This window comes from Pinus tabuliformis, chromosome X (genome assembly GCF_031772625.1).
Source record: "Pinus tabuliformis cultivar Carrire ecotype Pingquan chromosome X, CPIR1, whole genome shotgun sequence".
In the NCBI taxonomy this organism is placed as follows: Eukaryota; Viridiplantae; Streptophyta; class Pinopsida; order Pinales; family Pinaceae; genus Pinus; species Pinus tabuliformis.
The window spans coordinates 1,692,427,026-1,692,450,069 of NC_142308.1; positions in this window are offsets into that span (position 1 = coordinate 1,692,427,026).

The window sequence follows — 23,044 nt, forward strand, 5'->3', positions numbered from 1 at the left end:
ATTCCGCAGGGATTCAAATCTACCGGCTAGATCGTCACTCCACTCATTTATCATCAGCCGTTTTGTAGTCGAGTAAGCGTCCGAATTTCTCTGAAGCTCGTTACTCCAAGTCTTTGGCTTGTTCAACAGTCTGGTGGTTGCACAGAAGGCGCAGAACCACTGATGTGCTCTCCGGAACCTGTGCGCGACTTCTACAGGAAGCTGCGCTACCAGAAGCCCGCCGCTACGGAGGAAATCGATCTATTCACGTCAAAGGTGGCGAATTGGAACAGGTAAGCCTGAACCTGTTCCTCCCATGCAATTGGTTTGAAGGGTGGTGAAGTCGACGTCCTCAAAAAAGTAAAACTACAGTCTGAGCATAAAATTGCAAGCGTCATCTTCCTTTTGCATGAAAATTGTCGTCGTCGTATATGCGGGGTTTTCTACAGGATGTGGTTCGTAATTGAGCCCCTGTCAAGGCTCACCTGTAGATAGCCGAGAATTCACGAATTGTGTGCTTGACGGAGGCGTAGTTCTGCGCTCTGTCTCAAGGAATCCGAAAGGCCCCTCTTTTGATACGCACCAGCCACCTCCGGCTAACATAGCAAGCTTTCACCATGCCGGGTGGATTCATTAGGAAGGAACCGACAGACTCAAAGAAGCTACGGGAAAACCCTGAGGTGGTAGAACTGTTCTCTCGTGCACAATGGATGTCGTTCTGCGACAAGCTTCAAGGTTATGATGATGAGGTGGCAGAGGAATTCCTGCGAGCTTTGAAGCCAAAATCAAAAACGCTGGCCGTTGTAAATTTCAGGGGTTTGAATCTCAGACTCACCCCACAGTTCATCAGCAGAGTCACTGATCTCCCAATGGGGGTACTGTGGGATTAGGAGGAGAGAAAACTAGGCCAGAAGGCTAAAAAGGAGTTCTTTTTACCGGAGGAGCAATTCTCAGAGGATAAGAACGGGGTTCGCAGAGCTAGCCTACAGCCGCTTTGGAGTGAGGTCAGCCTCCAAATTATGAAATATATCACGTGCGAAGTACGATTTAGCATTGTATATGGGTACCATTTCCGGCTGCTCACAAAACTTAGGCACCAGATGGACCTACCTTCAGAAAACAAGCTAAGTATTCCCTACTTCCTTCTGCAGTCCATGACTGAATGTGCCACCAAATTACGAGAGGGCACGCCAGACCAGGTAGCCCATCATGGGCTCATTAAGCTCCTCGTGGAGGATGCACTCCACACATACACCGTCCCTCTCTCGTGGGAAGCCTTCCGAAATCTGACTAAGGATGGCGATATCAAAATGTTGACCGAGGAGCTTACTTCCTCCAGCAACGAGGAGAAGGAGCCAATACACACAGAGAAGAAAGGGAAAGGCCAAGAAACCGCGGCCAAAGCACCGAAGAAAGAACAAAAGGGGAAACAAGAGAAACACGAGGTTGCCGAAAAGGAGGATGACAAATCCACATTGACACCCAGGGAGAAAAGGTTACAAAGTAGGGTGGAAAAGACTGAACAAGTCCACGTCAGTAAAGGCACCTCGAAAGCAGCATCAGCAAAGTCAAAAGACAAAGCACCCTCAGCCAAACAGGCTAAAACGGTGCCACCTGTTTCTACAGGAAAGTCAAAAACGGCTTCTACAGGAAGCCAGAAATCAGCAACTACAGGGCCTTCTACAGGAAGCCCTGAGAAAGGAAAACCAAAGGAGAAGACAGCTGAAATTCTTGCAAGGGAGGCAGCAGCCGTGCTGGCCACCCTTAGTACACCTCCCAAGCCGAGGGAAAAATGAAAGAGGGAGATCCCTCTGTATTTCAAAGCACGGAGGAGTGTAAGGATCAAAACAGGCAGGCCCCAACCTCCATCCAGCAGCCAAATTACTATAGAGGACACCCCTACCTCACCAAGGGAGAGGTCTCCCTCAAAAATATCAGTCACTTATGAGCGGGGGAGCCCGAAGACAACTGCTTGGAAGGAGATAATGGACAGGTTGGCTTCGAAAACCCCACTACAGGATGCTGAGGCCGTTCTACAGGAAACATTGGCCCGGCTCAAGGAGACAGAGAAAATGGAGGGAGAGGCAGCCACATCACCACTTAGGGAAGACGGAGTAGAGCCACCGAGGGAAGAAGAGAAAGAGCATATTTCGGAACCTAGTCCCCAGCCAAGCTTGAGCTTGTATTATAACTTCTTGGAGGCTGGAAAAATTATCCCACAGAAATTCACTGTGCCACTTTTCTTTATGTTGGAGGAAGAAAGAGTGAGAACTCGCACGTGGATGAAAATAGCTAAATCAAAAGGAGTGGCAGATATAGGCCCCTTGGAGGAACAACTCAAGGAGGCACGAAAAGAATTAGCTATGGCCAAACACGTGGCAAACTGCCAGCAGGTGTTCCTACAGGAAGAGAATGAGAAACTTAAACTGCAGCTACAGGAACTGAAGAAAGAAAAGGGTACATTATCAGGGGACACTACAACAGAACATCAAGGCAAAGAAGGACTGCAAATTGGTCTTGGGGAGCCAACCTCGCATCTACAGGAAATGGAACTGCAAGCACAAATCGAGATACAAGCTCTCAAACAGTAGTTGTAGCAAAAAGAGGCACAACTGGCCTGCATGGCCAGTTGGGCCATGGATGCTCTATAATGCAGAAAACCGGCCAAATCTTATGGCCTGTACCTACGGGACCAGTGGCTGCAATTTCAAATCAATGCATTGGCACAGAGGGGTATCTCCCAAATCCAAGACCCCCAGCAGTTCACAGATTTATGCAATAGCAGTTCATCAGAGGACAAGGCCAAACTATCGGAGTTCTATCTCCATAATTTGGCCCTTCCTAATGTGACTTCATGGGATCCCAACACAGTTGTAGGAGATATACAGTTGATGGCATTTGCCTCATGGTTGAACCATGAAGAGAAGAGAGCAGCAAAAGTCAAAGAGGTCATGAACCAAGAATTACATGAGCCACTGTTGATTAGAGCAGAGCCAAGGGATCCCACTGCATTGATATCGGCCCACCAACACTTAGCCACCAACCCTTAAACGTTATTGAAATACATGGATCAGCAGGCCCAAGCTATAGCACATTTCGAGGATATGGAGCGACTATTAGGGGAGAACTGTGTTCATGCTTGCACCCGCCGATGGAACACATTGTCCCACAGCCTTAAAATCAGAGAATATCACACTCCAACTCGAATGAGGGAAGCTCTAGCACGGGTGCCCCTCTACAAGAAGTCCATACAGAACCTCCAAGCCAGCTGGATTGGCCTCAAGCTAAGCCCACCTCTACTGTTAGGATTGATGGAAGGCAACACAGAAAAAGAAGAGCATAAGCAGTGGGAAGAGGTGGAAAGGAAGGCTGGGTTCCATGCCAGTGAGGAGGAGACTACTTCTAAAGCCTGGGATGTGAGGGTGGCGGTGAAAGCAATGAAGGACGAGGAGCTGGATTAGTTGCTCAGGGATGAGCAATCATTTTAGCTGGGGGGTGATGATGAGCCCCAAATTTGGTAACATTTTGGGTTCATTTGGCCTAACTACCTTTGCTCAATCCTTCATTTTTCATAACTTATGCATCATTTTTTAGTATGTTTATGTCATTTTCACGAATAAGGGCAGTCACTATTCCTAGGTGGCTAACACGTGCTCATTTAAGGTTTTTTGACACATGATTGGAACAAAACCGAGCAGATAAGGGCCAGGAGACAGCCAAGATGGGGTTGAGGATTCGTAGGAGGGTTGTCCATAGCATTAAATGGCCTTCCTCGGGATCTTCACCCCCAACTCCGAGCTCCAACAGCCACCACAACCGGATCTAGAAGGCAGCCAAACGGATTTTGAGGAAGTAGTTGTTCACTCCTAGTTTGGTCAGCCAAGTCCCACTGATTTAGGAGGCCAGCTTGGGGCCTCGTGATGTATAAATGACAAGGCTTTAGCCTTCGAAAAGGACTTTTGAAACATTGTTGCACATTCTGCACTACGAGCTGCTAGCTTGGTTTTGCTCTTTTGTAGCCATTATTGACATACTTTTTGACTTATGATTATTATTTCTTAATGGGAAGCAGTCAGATTTGATCTCAGCTCTGAGTTTTTAAAAGGAGCCATAGCTCTTGGGGTTGGGCCCAACCTGAGAGCCTAAGGCCTCCTTCTTCTGTATTGTTATCTTTCCTTCCAGCATTATGGTTCTCTTTACATGCATTTGAAACGCAGTTTGTTGAGTTAGATTTCGTGGTATGGTTAAGTAGGTTGTTGTTAGAAGATAGAGTTGCTCCAGATGTTTAGAATAGAGTAAAGAGATTAGAATTGATAAAATCTCCAACAAAGGGTTGACTGTACTCTCATTTTCACCTCTTTCTAGGGGCTGGAATTGCAGACAGTGCTACCCATCAAAAACATTGGTTTGTGTACTCATGCAGTCTCTGGTGAAATATTTTCGTTTGTAGTAGTTGTCCATGCGCTCAGACCTCTTGGAATGTTTCTTTGCTTCAGTACCACACATGGTTTTCTTTAGAAATAACGTTGCTATTCATTCGTTCCATTAAACAGTTAGGACCGATTAGGAATGTTTTGATTATGTGCAGGACGTGGATGATTTGGTTTAGTTTATATTGTGCAGTGCAACTCCATCCCTCTTTCGTCCTTCTAAGCCTTTCCCAGGCCAACTGCTCATCTCCAAATTCGACCCCTTGTCTCTCAATTACTCTACTGCCCACGACATCCTACCTCTCTTCTCAGCCTTCCACTCCCTCTACCCTCTTTAAGACAAACTAGTTTTCCACATCCTTGCATCACCTCACCTCCCTGTCACTAAGTCATTACAAACCCCTCTCCTATCTCCCTATCCATCCGTGCAGCCTTTTCCACTCACCCATCATCCAAAATCCAATCGTAGAACATCCTGTAGGAATTACTGAACATCCTGTAGAAATTCTGAAACATCATGTAGAACCCCTGCAGACTTCCTGTAGAAGCTCATAAACTCGATTTTTGGCAACCAAACTTTGTGAAACTCTCTGGAAGGGTGTTAGGGACCCCTTAGGCCCTCTCTGTACCATCCCAACCTTTTCCAAACATTTATCCTCCTTGATCCACCTCTGCACAGTGAAAAGCTAGTTAAAAGCAAATGCATGATAATTCTAATAACTGAAACAAAAATACAAACAATTTTTTCTTCAGATAGAGGTAGTCTAGACACATGCATTTTACCTTGATAGAAGTAATGGCATCTCTTTCAGTAGTTTGCATTCCCATCTTTGCATCAGTAAGACTAGCTGGTAGAATTAGGGTTTACTAGGGTTTGCGTTTCTTGTTGGCTTTCAGTTCCTTTCTGCAAGTAGATCAGCGTCCTTTGAGTTAGCTTTCGTCCATCAGTTAAAAAGCTTCTTATAAGAGCTCATAGAAGTTGGCTTGAGCCCCTAACGGACTTGTGCCAGCTGACCAAGTGACAGCTGCGGCAAGAGCTAGTACTTGTGCATACAACACCGTCGCTTCCAAGTTTGTTACGAACTACCGGGTTGATAAAATTAAAGAAGGAAGCTCCAGGAGTTGTAACATTATTGCTACAATACTGGAGCCCACCACAAGCCTACGGGATTTTGTAGAGGACCATATCCAGCAAGCCTATGGGCTTTTGTAGAGGACCATTGATTTGAAAATCTGGTCGTGTAAAGGATCTTTGTAATTGATCTCATTTGGGTTTATTTATGAAGAATTTGATTTGCATTGTAATTCTGGTCGAATTGGTAGGAAGATGTTGAGTCCTGAATCCATTCTTATGATAAACTCTTTAATAGAAGAGTCTCTGTACGTAGTTGAAAGGATTGATGTTGTAATATCAACTTTATACTGTTTGAAGGTTTGCAGATTTTGAAGAGAACGCACCATTTGAAGTGAAGTGCCAGACGTAATGATTGCCAAGAATTTAATTGGCAATTCTGAGGCTATCGATCATTAACTCGTGGGGTTAATGTTTAATTCAAGAGTAAGATCAATTCATGCATCAATGCGTGGGACAAGGCACAATTGAAGATTGAAGATTGGCGTTTCTGGGTCATGAATGCATTCCTGGGAACCCAAGAACTGTGTTGATGACGCATTAAGAATCGATTCAAGGCAGAGGAAGGTGTGTTGACAAATAACGGAGGTAAGTTAATAGAATGGCAAATCGTTGTTTTGCATTGAGTTTAGATGACATGTAAATACTGGCAAAGCGCAGATGGTACAACGTTGGAATGAAGTTCACTCCGGGTCAAAGATGCAGAAATCCAGGTATGAAATTCAGATTCAATTGTTTGGATTGTGCGGTCATGAGTTTGGAGTTTTAAATACTAGTGGATGAATGGTTAAAGTCTTTTATAAGACTCATGAAAAGGCGTTCACAAAGCTTGAAGATTTTATAAGTTATTAATGGAGTAAAGCTTTCGCTTATGAAAGTATGGTTCTGGAAACATATGTTGAAGAGTTTGCGTGTGTAATTTACGGACTTGGAGTCTTATTTGGGCAACTTCGGGAGATGCATTTTTAAATGGAAATCAATAGGAAGATTCTGGGATTTGCAGGCCCTGCCTGCATCAAATTTTTGGTATCAGAGCTAGCTTAACGCTCTGAAAAGATTGTTTTTGGAAACTGAATTTTAAATTTAGCAGATGTATAATTGCCAGGAAGTGTGTTTGATGAAGATAAGGATCATAATGGAGAAGCAGAGAATGCCCGGGAAGGTCTGGTAAGAATGTTTAAGTTGATTGCATGACTGATTTGATTGAAGATTGTTTAAATATTGAAGGCAATGATATTGATGATCGAAAGAGCAGAGATTGGGTAGGCAAAACAGCATTTGCTTACAAACAGGTTATCAGCAGGAATTGATAGTATTTGAAAGATACTTTGATGTGAAAAGATTGTGCAGGTCAGTGGAAAGCAGTGGATTTGCTGAAAGGTGGAATGAGTTGTACCAGCATCATAGCATATAAGCTATGTAAAGAAGATAGAGCAAGAAGAAATCCCAGATGTGTAAACGTGACAATACCTGGCAATAAACAAATTTACTGAATGAAGAAGGTAGTGAGCAATTGAAGATGCAGAGCCTAAAGCAAGGAGTATTTCAAGAGGAAATGAGAACAACTTCCAACTGAGGTTGGGTAGAAGTTGATGAGGCAGCTCCACAATTGTGATTGTGGACAGGAGATAACAGTTCCAGCAAGAGGAGTGCTGGGTAGAATTGTTAATCAGTGAAAGGTTCGAGGAAAGAACCAATAGGTGCCAAAAGGCTAAACTCAGGGAAGTTTGGTGAGGCATGAAGGAGACTTGTTACAGGCGAAATGGAAAAAGTTAGTTGCAGCTCACTAGTGAACAAGGAAAGTTCACCAGAGGAAGGAAAGGAATTGACTACTGATGGTCATGACAGGGGTACAAAGGAAAGTCACAGACATAGGGAAAAGAGTGCTGAAGCAGTTGGACTCAAAGGAATGAGTAAAGAAGAAAGGGACATAGAGTTGGTTGAGATGAAGGCAGAACTCAGTCATTTGGAGAAGCTGGTATTGAAAGGAATTAGAGAAAAATGGAAACAAGGATTTTATGTGGGAAGAAGAGTTAAATGGCCTGTCAGAGAATTGTTTGCTGAGAAATTATTACTTCGAACAACTGAGAATGAAGAAATAGGATACATCTGCGAACCAGAGAAAGGATCTCTCCTTGGGGAAGAAGACAGTGATGACAGTAGAGAAGAACTGATCTATGCAGATCAGAATGAGAGGAATGTGTTGACATCATCCGCACAGACAAAAGGATCTCATATTTTTGGGATTAATTATTTTTGTGAATGTAAAATTTCAGGTATGCAGCTTAAAGAATTTGAACTTGTGTATGAAAAAGTGAAAGGAGAAAATGCAAGACAAGCAAGAAAGGAGATGCATAAGGACTTTCAAGACTTCAATTGGCGGACAAAATTAAAAGGTATGGTTGAATGGTTATGTCTTCTTTTAGTGGAAACTTATTTGATCATATTTGAAGGAATTTTAGCATGGAAAGAAGACCAATGGGAAATGGAAACAGGAAAGGAAACAAATGCAATGCAGATTTATGAAGTGAAGAGAAGGAAAGCTGACACCGAGAACTTAGCTGAAGAAGGTAAGCCAAGGAAATCTTTGAAAGATCAAAGTCTTATCAGAGAAGAGGAAGAGGCATTATTGTCTTATTTGGACAAACTGAGTATTGGAAGAAGTTGTGTAGAACAGGAAGGTATTCTACAAACTTATGATGAAGTTGCCAAGTATAGTCAAGAAATTGCAGTCCCAGAAGTTTTCTTTGATGAGGAAGAAATCAGAGATGTTGAGGAAGAATTTCTCAATAATTTAGTGAACTATCAGAATAGTTCAGAGGAGCATGAGGAGCTGACCATTGAGGCTTCGAATGAAGAGCCTTGCATTTTTGAAACTGACATGTTGTGTATGTTTTCAGGTTTGACAGGTGAGGAGCGATTGGACAATGTGCTTATGCATGTTGATGAAGAAGTGAGATTACTGGAAGAAATGGCTGAAACCGAAAGATATTTTGAGCATGTATTTAATAATTTTGAGAATGATGGTATTGACAGGGAAATTGTCATGATTAAAGGAGTTGATGATAAACAAATGAAAAACGAAAGTATGGAAAATGAGAATGTACAACAGACAGATGTCAGTGGGGTTCAGTTAAAGACAAATGGTAAGAAGGAAACTGAGAAATTATGGAAGATGAAATTAGAAGAGAACAGGGACAACAAGAAGGAAAAATTGACCACAGGAATTTGTATCAGCAAGAATAGAGGACAACAGAAAATTAATATTTTTGAATTTGAAGGAACAGAAGTGACAATGGCAGAAGAATTGAATCAGCAGCATAATGAAAGTGATGACCAGTTACAAAGTAAAGTTTGGGATACTGGATGGACAACAGAAGAAACACATGACCAGGAGGTCATGGAAACTTTCAACTTTGAGAGTCTGATGCAGGAGCATTCAGGCCAGTCAGCAATGTGATAGTATGGTCACATGTTGTGACTAGCAAGGGGCTGAAAGAAAATAATTAAATTAAATTATTTGTTTAAATATGTGAGAGTGTTTATTTATTGAGGAAAGGGTATAGGTGGCTGAGTGATCCTCCTTGTATGGAGATCAGGCCAAATAGTTGGATTTATTTGGCTAGAATAGAATATGAGAGATTTTAAAAGCTTTATTTAGTGTTAGTTTAGAAAAGAGTGGGATTGAAGAGATTTTTTAGGAGAGGTTGAGAGATTTCTGGTTCAGAATCAGAATTGATTCATGAAACCATGTATTTGTATCAATTAGGTTTTCCTTATATAATTAGGGAGAGTGTGGATTGGACAGCAAGCCTACGGGCTTTTGTAGAGGACCATTGATTTGAAAATCTGGTCGTGTAAAGGATCTTTGTAATTGATCTCATTTGGGTTTATTTATGAAGAATTTGATTTGCATTGTAATTCTGGTCGAATTGGTAGGAAGATGTTGAGTCCTGAATCCATTCTTATGATAAACTCTTTAATAGAAGAGTCTCTGTACGTAGTTGAAAGGATTGATGTTGTAATATCGACTTTATACTGTTTGAAGGTTTGCATATTTTGAAGAGAACGCACCATTTGAAGTGAAGTGCCAGACGTAATGATTGCCAAGAATTTAATTGGCAATTCCGAGGCTATCGATCATTAACTCGTGGGGTTAATGTTCAATTCAAGAGTAATATCAATTCATGCATCAATGCGTGGGACAAGGCGCAATTGAAGATTGGCGTTTCTGGGTCATGAACGCATTCCTGGGAACCCAAGAACTGTGTTGATGACGCATTAAGAATCGATTCAAACTCGATAAGTCGATGTCGTGGATAAATGCTACGTTATATTGTAGAACATCCAACAGAGGATGCAGAGTTGAATTATATTGATGGATGAAATGCGTTGAAATGTTGGTTTAACATGAATTGAAGGCAGCTACAGTATGGAACAGAAATCGGAGAAATCGAAGTATGGCAGCGTTAAATGCTGAGTGAGGATTTCATTGAAGAAATTCAGTTGGATGAAAAGGTAAGTTCTTTCATTCAGATGGAAGGTATGTTAATTGCCTGAGCAGATTGTTGAGTTTTGATTTTCCTTTAATCGAAATAAAATATGGTTGAATGCTAATTGTGAGCGCGGAATTTGAGTTTAAAACTGACTTATGAAATCGTGAAGGTCGAACTGAGAATTGAAACACTCTTACATTTCTGGAAAAAATCGACTATGGTTAATTCAATAGCTATGGTCGAATGCTGTGACATTCGAATTTAATCAAACTCTGCGCGTGTATATAATGGCTGTAATGAAAGTCGAGGTGTGAGAGCGTGGTCAAAATTGAATAGGGTGAAGGCGCACTTCAGTGGTGTAGACATTCCGAGATAAACTCATTTGTAATTACCGTGGTCAAATCTACTATCGTATTGAATGGGATGGGTGGATTTGCATCCATTGTGTATAGTAGATATTGGAGTATTTGTCTGGGAAATTGTCTGCGTAAAGAAGGTTGAAATAGAATGGTATATAATCGAATAGAATTCGGTTGGGCAGGTTCTGTATTGGTATGGTCTGTTTAATGAAATATGGAATGAAACTGTGCAGTATAAATTTTCGGCAGTTGTATGAGGTTTCATAATGTCAAGTTATGAAATTGCCAGAGCAATAATCAATATAGAAGGCGCAAGGTGAAATTCAAGGCAGAGGAAGGTGTGTTGACAAATAACGGAGGTAAGTTAATAGAATGGCAGATCGTTGTTGTGCATTGAGTTTAGATGACGTGTAAAGATTGGCAAAGCGCAGATGGTACAACGTTCGAATGAAGTTCACTCCGGGTCAAAGATGCAGAAATCCAAGTATGAAATTCAGATTCAATTGTTTGGATTGTGCGGTCATGAGTTTGGAGTTTTAAATACTAGTGGATGAATGGTTAAAGTCTTTTATAAGACTCATGAAAAGGCGTTCACAAAGCTTGAAGATTTTATAAGTTATTAATGGAGTAAAGCTTTCGCTTATGAAAGTATGGTTCTGGAAACATATGTTGAAGAGTTTGCGTGTATAATTTACGGACTTGGAGTCTTATTTGGGCAACTTCGGGAGATGCATTTTTAAATGGAAATCAATAGGAAGATTCTAGGATTTGCAAGCCCTGCCTGCATCACTATTTATTGTTGAGAAACAATGGAAAACCTTTCACATCCCGAAACCTAACCCTAGAAGATGAAATGCCAAATTGTGGGCCCCGTTTGGGTAAATTGGTACATCAATTTCCCGGGTTCGTAACTTTGGCATACGATCTCCATTTGACGCGTACAATAGCTCGTTAGAAAGATCTATCCGAGAACTACCACTTTGGGAGGAAACATCGGTCCATGGACGCATGTTGCCCCAAATTTCCCAAAAAAAGTCGTTTAGGGCCTCAAAACGGCTCTAGAAGTTCAGGACCCGAAAAACTGCTAAAAATAGTAAATTGTGATACAATTTAGGAAGCTGAAAAGACTAAAAGAGACAGTTGTGGGGGTCCAAATGGGATAGGTGGGTGGCCACCAACATCCACCTGGATCATTCCTCCCCCCTTAGGAAGCAATGGTCCCCATTGTGTTGAGTTCCTCCCTGAGATGAGGAAGCTTTTGCTGAGCTGGGTCTCTGGTGAGCTGTTCTGCAATCTCTGATGTGTCCAAAATGTTGGGAAGCATGGTCGACGACGGTCCACATTGATCACTTGGTGCAAGCGAAGGAATGGAGGAATGTTATGCTTCAAAGCATTGTTACCTGTAGCCTTGGTACTGGTGTAAGGACCATGTCGGAGTAGTCTGAGTTTCTGATGGGTTCTGGTAAGGCGTTCTCTCTGCAGATGTAACCAAACTTTTTCGCCCACCTGAAACTTGTGTGGTACCCCTGTGGGTGAGGAGAAATTGTTCCTGTGTCTTGTCATGACTGTATCCCTTTGCTGCTGCTGCTGCATGGAGGAACCCTTCGCGGGGGTCTTGGATGTGATGGCAATCTTCCCCTTACTTTTGGAGTGAACCAGACAGATGAATTTCCTAGTCTGGGAGATGAGCTTGCTGCCTTTCTTAGCGGTGATCAAAGATGTGGCGGTAGGTGGGGCTACCTCTGGTATCCTGTATAATTAATTATTCAAAGAAATAATGACAACACGAGGCCTGGACTCATACACAGCATGTCGCCTCCACAAGTATGGCTGGCCTAATAATACATCACAAACATCCAGAGGTGTAACATCACACAATACCTCGTCTGTGAAGTGTTTGATGCTGTAGGGAAGGCGGCACTGCTGGCGAACTTTCAAATCTCGTCCTTCGTGAAGCCACCCGATACTGTACGGCTGCGGGTGCGGTGTAGTCGGTAGGCCCAACCGCTTCACGACCTCTGCTGAAATGAGGTTATTTTGGTTGCCACTGTCAACAATGAATTACAGCGGCGAACCCTTCACCCACATCTGTGAGTGGAAAAGATGCTCCCCTTCCTCTAGATTTTCGGGCTCATCTTGCTGGATCTTGGCGGTGGCAACAGTGGCACTGGGATCCGCATCAATGATCTGCTTCCCTTTGCCATTCCCCTTTTCAGGTTCTGGCTCAGGGTCAGAACATGCATCTGATTCGGAAGCCTTCAACTCAGCCACCAGCGACTGCTTGGTCCGACACTCACTTGTGTTATGAGTGGGACTCTTGTGGAACTCACACCACTTCCCTGTGTCCTTCTTTGGCTTCATGTGTTGTTCTTTTCTTGCAGCTTCGACGAGTTGTCTTGGGTCACCCCGCCTTGGCTTTGTCCTTTGGGCTTCGGATTTGCAGATCCAAAGTCTCGCTTCTTCTGCTTGAACTTTTGCTCGATTTTGGCAGCGTATCGGTATGTTGTGCCGAGTGAGGAGATGTTCAAGAACCCCATCTCTTCCTGGATGTATCTGTGTAGGCAGCCGCGATATTTGAGTACCAGATGTAGCTCAGAATATTTGATACCCAATTGTGTGCGAAGGGTATGAAAAATGTTTGTGAACTTCGACACATCTTGGTCTCGTCCCTGTCGCAGTGTGGTCCATTTGATGTATTTGTCCTCATAGCTTCCGACAAGGTAGTACTGCTCCTTGATGGCATCCCGAAAGTCATTCCAAGTGGGTGAGGCTGAAAATAGTGAGCCTGTCTTCTGCTCGCAGTAGGTTTCCCACTAGTCCTTGACATGGGGGCTGCTTTGAGAAGAGCGAAAACAATCATCTCTCGACTTGAAAATTCATGAACAGAAAAATACCCATCTAGCAGATTTAACCATTTATCTACAACATTTGCGTCTATTTGACCCTCGAAGATGGGGATTTCAAAATTAACTTGTACCTTAAACGGTGTGGCGTTTCCAGAGTCGTAGTTGGAAGCCGATGCGTCGCCTCTGGGTAGCCGCTGAAGGATCTGCGCAAAGCTATCCATCATCGCGTTCCTTTGCCGCTCGAGCGCTTCTTTGAGCAAGATTTTGATAGGATCTCCTACCCCCTCGTCTTTCTTCTCATCCACCATGGGAGGCCGTCGGGATTTGCGAGGCTGGTCTTGTAAAGGTTCAACCAGTTCAAGCCCTAACTCCTTATATCCCGACCTCGTTGGGGACATGCAAAGAAAAATAGAGAAAAAACAGACCGCTCTGATACCACTAATCCGAATTTAAACTGGAACGCAATAAAACACAGAGATAACCATAAATACAGATATGCAGCGGAAATAATACTTCATTTCATTGCTGTAAAATACTGAAATATGTTTACAAACAGAAACGGAAATAAACCAGCTAGGGCAATGGTAGCTTATCTCTGAGAAGAGATGTGGCGGCTACATGCCTCTGAACTGTTCAAAAACTGTGTTACAATGAGGCTCGAAGGCCTATTTATTGTTGAGAAACAATGGAAAACCTTTCACATCCCGAAACCTAACCCTAGAAGATGAAACGCCAAATTGTGGGCCCCATTTGGGTAAATTGGTACATCAATTTCCCGGGGTCGTAACTTTGGCATACGATCTCCATTTGACGCGTACAATAGCTCGTTAGAAAGATCTATCCAAGCACTACCACTTTGGGAGGCAACATGGGTCCATGGACCCATGTTGCCCTATATTTCCCAAAAAACATCGTTTAGGGCCTCAAAACAGCTTCGGAAGTTCAGGACCCGAAAAACTGCTAAAAATAGTAAACTGTGCTACAATTTAGGAAGCTGAAAAGACTGAAAGAGACAGTTGCGGAGGTCCAAATGGGATAGGTGGGTGGCCACCAACATCCACCTGGATCAAAAGATTTTGTCACTATATACTTCTCCAAAAAACCACTGTTATTTCCTATTGTAACCCCATGATGTACATTCTTACAAAAAAATTGCTAGGGGGAAAATACTCAAAGTGGATAGTCATTCTACAAGAGTTTGATTTGGAATTAGAAAAATCCAAATCAAAGAAATCCTTGGTTTTCACTGAACTATTGTGTGGCTTCCCCTGTACTGATATAGAAACTATAGCAGAAGATTGTTTTGCTGATGAATCTCTCTTTCTTATTAGTACGATAGGTCTGCGGTATGGAGACATCATTATATATATCAAAAAATGAAAATTTAGGACTGAGTTATCCAAAACTAATCATCGGCAAATTATATACCAAACCCAAAAATACAACATTATTGGCGACACTCTTTATCATCGTGGTGCCAATTCTATATTCATACGTTGTTTAACCTTTCAAGAAGCCAAAAAAACTTTAAATGACTGTCACTTAGGAGCATGTGGCAGTCACATGTCTGGGTATGCTACTTCCCAAAATATATTACGTGTTGGCTATGTTTGGCCGTCAATGTTTAAAGACTACATCACTACAGTTTGAAAATGCTATAATTTCCAAAGTTATGGTCGCAAAATGTGAGCAACTCCCACTCCTCTTCACCCTATCATAGCTTTTAGTCCCTTTGCCAAATAGGGCATCAACTTCGTCTCCTGTAACCGTCACTCGTTTGGGGGACATGGATATATTATCCTTGTAGTTGATTACTTTACAAAATGGGCTGAGGTGATGCCTACATGTTGAGACGATGGTGAAACTACAACTATTTTTATTTTCAATCATGTGATTGCTCGGTTCGGCATTCCAAAATCTATTGCTACAGACCACGGTAGTCATTTTCATAACTTTATGATGGTCGAATTATCCGCACAAGTCGGCCTCCACCATGACAAATATACTCTGTATTATCCACAAGCTAATGGTCAGGTCAAAGCTGTCAATAAATTTTTAACCAATATGATTAAACAGATAGTTGGTATGCATAAAGGAAACTAGCACTTTATGCTCTTTTCAACATTGTGGGCTTAACGTACTATTGTAAAAACATCGACTCGTTTTACCGCTTTCCAACTTGTTTATGGTTTGTAATTTGTATTACCTACTGAATGTGAAATTCCATCTCTTAAATAAGCTATCAAATTATTACCTGCTACCTCTGTAGATGAAGAATGCTTTGTACATCTATCCCATCTCGATGAAAATCATCGTAATGCGATATTGGCTAGCGAAGCTCACCAGAAACGTGTTAAAGCCCAATACGATCAAAACGTTAATCCTCGTACACACTCAAAAGGTGACCTAGTCTTGGTATATGATCAAGCTAATGAAAGCTAGGTGTAGGGAAATTCGAGCTCATGTGGCATGACCCTTACATCATAAAATGTGTATTAGCTAAAGGTGCCTATGAGCTAGTTGATTATGATGGTGTTCCTTTGGGAAAGCCCATAAATGGTCTTTACCTAAAGAAATATTTTGCATAAAAGTTTGGTGAATATTTGTACATTATTTACCATTTTTAGGTATGTGTGATAAATTAGTGTTTTTTACTACTTCTCCTACTTATCTCGTTTTTACACTTGATTTGTAGATGTCGACGTTTTCTCTGACTTACATTGGCTTTGCTGATGGCGCTAGTTGTAGTACTCGGAATTTATCTTCTGCAACCTGGGTTATCTATTCACCTAGTGACGAGCTAGTCTCTATTCACGAAATATGTCTTGGTCAAACAATGAACAATATAGTGGAATATAGCACAGTCATTGAGCTATTAGCTAATGCCATTACAATTGGTATCCGACATTTGATCATTAGGTTAGATTCACAACTCGTAGTATTACATTTAAATGGTGTCTATTCAGTAAGGAGTCCAACCATGTTAAGGGTATTTTTACGAGTCCATCTCTTGGAAAGGAAATTTGATTATATTGAATATCAACACATCTTGAGATATTTAAACACATTGACAGATGCATTGGAAAATCATGTGTTAAATAGACATTTGCAACATTTGTAAATTAAAAAAATATTCATACATTGATCGAGATAAACATAGGTAAAAAGTAGCAGATTTTTCATTAAAATAGAGTTTGGGTGTGTCTACAAAATATGTCATCCAAGGACATAAGGCCTCATGGCATTTTATTTTTCGAATATGCTGACACCAAAAAGTAAAAAATGGTCCTAGAAACTAGAACAACTAAGCCTGATGATGCTCATGATAACACACGATAGCATGAGAAACTCGACGTAGCAAACATCTAAGAGGCCCTGGAACCCCAACTACGTGCCTCTGATAGGCACGTGGAATGTCATCGACTCCAGTCTCTGGGATGTTGGCAGTCAACCTCTCAAGGTTGTGCTCCAACTCTGTCAGGATGTCATCTGCCTCTGGGTTCATTGCCACAGCTACCATAGGCTTCTCGCCTCGTCTATTGTATCGTCTCATCCCGGCTGGTCGGGTTGGACCCACATCTACACATGCATTTCAGATAATTAGCCTCTGAAGACAAAAACACTTAAAAATTTGAAAAATTTGAAAATATGTCAAAATGAGAAATTCTTACCTAGATCACCCCACTGAGCTCCACTTGGAAGTGGGTTATCAGTGCCACTTCTGTAATCCATCCTAGCATACGAAAATTCCTCGATCAGAACAATCTGTTGCTTCAGCCAGTAAAAAAACTATGCTGTATACATCACTACAGGACCATCACCACCATGGCGTGCCATCAATGCAACCCACCTCATCAAATGTGGATCCCTCAAACCCCCCTCATCTGCCAAAATCTGTTGTGGTTGAAGAATAGGAACCCTCTCTAGGGTAAAATAAACTAGAATGGCACAATAACCGAAATTTTTCAGTTTACCATTCTTGCACCTAGTCAACCGCCCTTCATATTTACCACTATTGCCTCGCACCATTTGTATACCATGGAATCCCAACATTCCACGGTCGTTTGCATCTGTGCCTGCATGGCTAGATGAAGGGAAGCATTGCCACATAGTTTGCAAACAGTGAAATCAATGGTCCTCAAGGGTAAAAGTTCGATGGTTTGAATGTCAATCCGTCCATCTTTGGGTGGTGCACCCCTACAAAAGCATTGTAGGTATCCATCAGTAGTATCTCCCCCTGCTCTTGATCCAAATAGTGAAAGATCAGCTCCTCGATGAGACAAAATAGTTAGGAAATAGATGTCATCGACATAAATGGTGAGGCGATGATCAACAATCACAAAACATTGTTCCTGGACATTCCAGGTCCTCACCAACCACATCATCAGATCTACCTGGGCTTTCATCCTAGGGATTAGCCAGTATTTCAGGAGGCCACAAGTCTTGAGAGCCTACAAAGTGGACGGATTTGCCAAAGTAGCCAAATCATTGGCTTCATGCTCTCTTTCCCTCCACTCCATTTTTGAGCAATCAAATGACTTGAAATGACCATTTTAAAGCAGTTAGAAGAATTTTTGAAACTCTTTTAATGTTTTTTGGGCTTCAAAAGTTTTTTTCAAAATAGCCCACAGGACCTGCGCGGCCACCATTTTATGGACAGGGCACAGCTGCGCAGCAATTTCCAGTAGAATTCCACTCAGGCAGAGAATTTCCATATGGAAAATTTTATTGGCCTGTGCGGGCTCGATTGAACGAAACTCGCAAAGGGCCGAGGGTGCATTTTTGGACAAATTTATGTCCTAAAAAACCAAATGAAATCTTAAAATGAAAAAAAAAAAACGGATAGAAAGCTAAGTTATGAGAGATCTTCTATTTGGAGGAAACAATGTGTAATTTCGTCCATCGGTTGGCTTAGAATTAGTCCTGGAAGTTTCACGGTAAAAACCCCTCTCTCTGCTATGAACTGGTGAAAATGAACTAAAGGGAAGTCAAGAATTCTTTAGTATGGCCTTCAGTAGAAAACATACAGATTGCAAAAGCAACCAGAATAAGGTACTAAAAAATAAATCCTATTCATCACATTTTCTTTTTTGCAATTGGAATTTAGATGATTACAGTGAAAAGATGACAAGGAAACACTTTAACATAAGAAAAACATCACCAGTACTTAAGCCACAAGAATCCTATGAATGGTCTGCTTAGTATTGATGCTCCAGTGCTTAAAAAAAAAACTTACAATGCTCCAATAGATCACCAATATTTCTGATCTCAAACAATCGACCCCTAATACTTCAAAAGCAGAAGTATTTATACAAAATTTACAAACTATTTACGATAAATGTTGTCTCTAACATACATGACATTTTTAGACTATAGATGAACTAAAAAGATCTAGTTGTTGTAGATTAATAGTTCTGGTGGAATGTGCCGTGCAAATGCTACTGCTGTGGAAGTGGGAGGAAGTAGGATGTGGACCCAAATTTGTGGCTGTGATGGCAAATGAACTAGCAGATGTAGATGTATATCTCTTTTTCTTAGTAATTCACTCAACTGCTTGCTAATCCTCTGACTTGATAATTTGAGACTTCCCTCACTGATAGATGATCCTATGAGTGCGGTGTTGTTTTATCATCCATTAGTGTCACAAAATATTTTGGAAAATATATAATAATATATATACATGAATAATATTTCCAAAATATTTTAAATGAAATTTATAATTAAATTTTTACAAAACCATGTGTTGTTTCTAATCCATGGTTTTGTTTTCTCTTTCCATGAATTCACAAAGCCATGTGTAGTTTTTTTCTATTACTCCTTCCTATGTAAATTCATTTTATCTATATGCAATTTCCTTTTACCCTTGTAGAATACATGGATGGTTTTGCAAAACCATGTGTTGATTAGTATGGTTGGAAGAGTATTCTCACTTTACTCTTTTACTTTCACCTACAACATGATTTTACACCTGTAAATTGATTTCACCATGCCTGTAAATTGATTTCACCTTAATCTTCTATCGTGAAATGCATTTACATGAATGCAATCTTTGCTCTCCTATACATTAATTTCATGTGAAATTTTCCGTTTTATTTTCTCTGATAAATTCATGGCATCCATGAATTTCATTTCATGTGTCAGTGTAAATGTAACATCCCTGTGGTAATAAATTAGCATAAATTATTGAGTTATGAAATAATACTTCTTTTTAAAAGAAAAAGATCACGAATTAGTTACAAAAACTAATTTTTATTATCCATAAAGCTATCAATTAAGAATGGCAGAGCAGGGCGCAAATGGCGGCTTGGAATGGGAACTGATTCTTGGATTCAGAACGGTTCTTGAACTCGGAACTGATTCTTGGATAGAGAAACCGATACCTTTCCTGATGAATAAAGTCTCTTTTCTTGGTCGAGGGGGCGACATGTTCGGCAGTGAAATAATGTCCCTCCATTCTCACTCGAACATCGGAATATCTTTTCAATCATTCAGTTGGCATACGCGAGCGCTTCTCTGTGATCAAACTGAATGCTAAATTTTCTCCCCGTACGATGGAGAGGATTGAGCTGACGGTTAGGCTTCTGGAAAGATGGTTGAGGTAACCACCTTCCTCTCAAGCTCAACGTCTGATGGGTATTCCGGTGAGGAGGCCAGGTGTAAGGGCGCTCTCGAACGGCGGATGGCTGGGGAGAGAAATGGTTGGGATAGTTAGCAGTGAGGATCGGAACGGATTCTTGGTATTGGGGTGAACAAAAGGATCAATGACGATTACCGTAGGGGGGAGCGTCTCTGAGGGAAGTTATAGATGCTGCTGTTGAACATAATTTGGGGCTCTCCCTCACTCGCCCTTTTGGAGGGGATTACCATCGGAAGGCGGCTCAGCACCGGGCACATGGTAGCTCTCTGTTCAATAATGGAAGTGCAGTTCATGAGTATGTGGTTGGCATGAGATTGGTGGTACCTTCGCCTCCGGGTTATGTGAGTGTTGTGAGCTTCGATGAATCCCATCCAGACCTGAATGCGGCTAAGGGTTCTCTCGGCCTTCTTGGAATCATTACGCAGAGAGTTGTTAGCAGTGTCGTGGGAACTACAGCATCTCTCGTAGAAGACTTGGTTGGATGCGTTGTCGTTTATTCTGAAAGGTGATATTTATCTTCGAGTATGCTTTACTTACTGTTTTATTACAGTCATGAACTGAAAACAATAAGAAAATGTCCCACAAATATATATACTCAAACCTATCTCTAAGATTTATTTGGACAATTATTCTGTTAGTTCTTATGTTGTTTGGGAGCGAAGGATAACTGCAGGGCGAATCCATTAGATCTACTAAAAAAAGAAAAAAAAACTGATCTTACGCCTTTGAGAGTGAAGCATAACTGCGGAGGTAAGTCCACTGGACGTGCGTGTTATTTGTGATTAGAAGGATGGCCTCCGAAGATAATAAGGAAATGTTTGCTCGTCTTCTGGTAAGTCCACCCGAGGTGAAAGAAAAGTTGTAACTAATCCTGTTGGAACCGTAAGCTCGATACTTTCAGAGCGTACAATAGAAGTTTATATTGCATTTTTGGTATATTAAGAAATAGAAATAAATAATGCATTCTTGGCATATACTAAGAAGGGCTATTAGAATAAACTAATGGTTAGATCTCTATGTGCAAGGGCGCAAAACAATTATTACATTGTGTTACATGTTTAAAAAGAAAACATGGACTTGTAAACTAATGGTTAGATCTCTTAGAGAGAGATATGTGTGAAAAATGGAATCAGAATGTACTGGAATAGATGTACTAGTAGTAGTATGTGATGCTTGTTCATGCAGATGAGAAGATGATAAAGATCATTTTTAGAGGTTGTTTAATGGATTATTGATAATGTAACTAATCTTGTTGCCAAGATTGTGTCAACAGCATTGACAGGAAAAGATGGCGGTTGGTGCCAAAGGAAAGTAATGTTTAACAATGGCAGGAAAAGGATTATTCGTCCATGCAGATGAGATCAAGCTGCAGTAATGTCCATTGCTAGAACATTTATGCCACAAGGAATGTTGCATGTGGCAGTATGTAAATAATAGAATACATGTAAATTGTATTAGCTTTCATCTAGTTATGTGACAGCTTAATGATAGTTCATTGTAAAGATTTTAAGACAATGGTTAAGGGATGGAATCCCTTATAAGCCATTGAGTGAGGGGTGAAAACCCTCACGAGCGTTTAATAATAGATTAAACGTTTGCTGGTTTTCACCCTACGGGGTTTCCAGGGTATATCCGTGTTCTATGGTGTGATTGATGTGATTGCCTTATGTATCTGTTGATAATGATGGGTCCTTAATGATGATGGTTCTTTATTTGATGTGACAACCATAATGTCTTAGTACATGATTATCTAACATGTTAAGGATATCAAGAAATGGATGCATGGATTCATGAGACAGTTATGTTATTACAGTGATGGTAAAGGTTATGCAACGGTTATGAAACTTACTGTCTTTGATGGCAATTCACTTGATGTAATAATTAATAGTATATCTACGGTTAATGATGATTTGTGGAGTTGTGAATTGACTAATTTCTTGTGTTAATTGCATAAAAACTTCTAACTCCCTATTTTTACATGCGAGGTTACCGGGGTGTGTGACAAGTGGTATCAGAGCTAAAGGTTGCAGTACTGGCGCCTTTGGGAATTGGTAAGCGGAAAGGATATTGAGGTACGCCATCAGTAGGCATTAACTCAGGTATGAGTTTAATCAGTCACATATTCATTTATGTCGTACACTACTTTTGGCATGATGGGTGTGATTCATGTTTATAACTTCTTTGAGAAGTAAGTAATAAGTTGTTGCATAACTACGTTCATAACGTTGGATTCCTGATGAGGATAAAAGACAATGAAACTTTTGTCGCACTTACAAACAAAATTGAACACTCATTACACTTAAGAACAATATTGAACACTCATTGAGGAAATGACAATCAACTACCAACTTTTGATTTGCACATATGGCAATAACAACAATGCATATATTGAACTAGATTGAAATTACAACGAACAAAACTTAATGAGCCAATGCATGAATATAAAATTAGGGGGAACATCCTTGAATAGGATGGAAAAATTGTTTTAAAAAGGACATTAGAAGAACCCCTTTAGATATTGAAAACATGCAATGAGTCAAGCAGCGAGATTTGATTGTCATAACTAACTTTGATTCAGTCTTGTCATGGATGCATGAAGACGATTGGTAGTTGAGATTAGTTAGTGTTGTATGACTAACCCATAGAACTTATATGCATTAATTGAATTGGACTTAAGATTATTACAATTTGTAAACAAGTGAAGGTTGATTGATGTTACGAATGTGTGTATGAAGATTCTTACTCTCCTTGTGCTATAGTTCCGGTTGTTCTTAATTTTATTCACCATGAGAATGCATGATGAATAGTATATGCTTATGTCTTCATAGATTTAATGATGTTACCCTTTAATTAATCGAAATTCACTAGCATGATATGTGTTTATGTTAATCATTACTTGTTGGGAGATAAAAATCATTCGAGCTCCGATTTAATGATGGTTGAATTTATCTCTACTATGGGAATGATGGATTTCTTATGCATGTTGCATCCAGTGTGAGGTTAATTGTAAAGGCATGTTCAGTGGGTAACATTTCTAGGACCCATTCGTGGTTTGATTACATGCGATAATTATTCATAAATAGACTACCTATGTTAATACAGTTGTCAATAAACTCTAATTACCTTCCCCAACTATAGATGCTTCCAAAGGAAATGGAAGCAAGG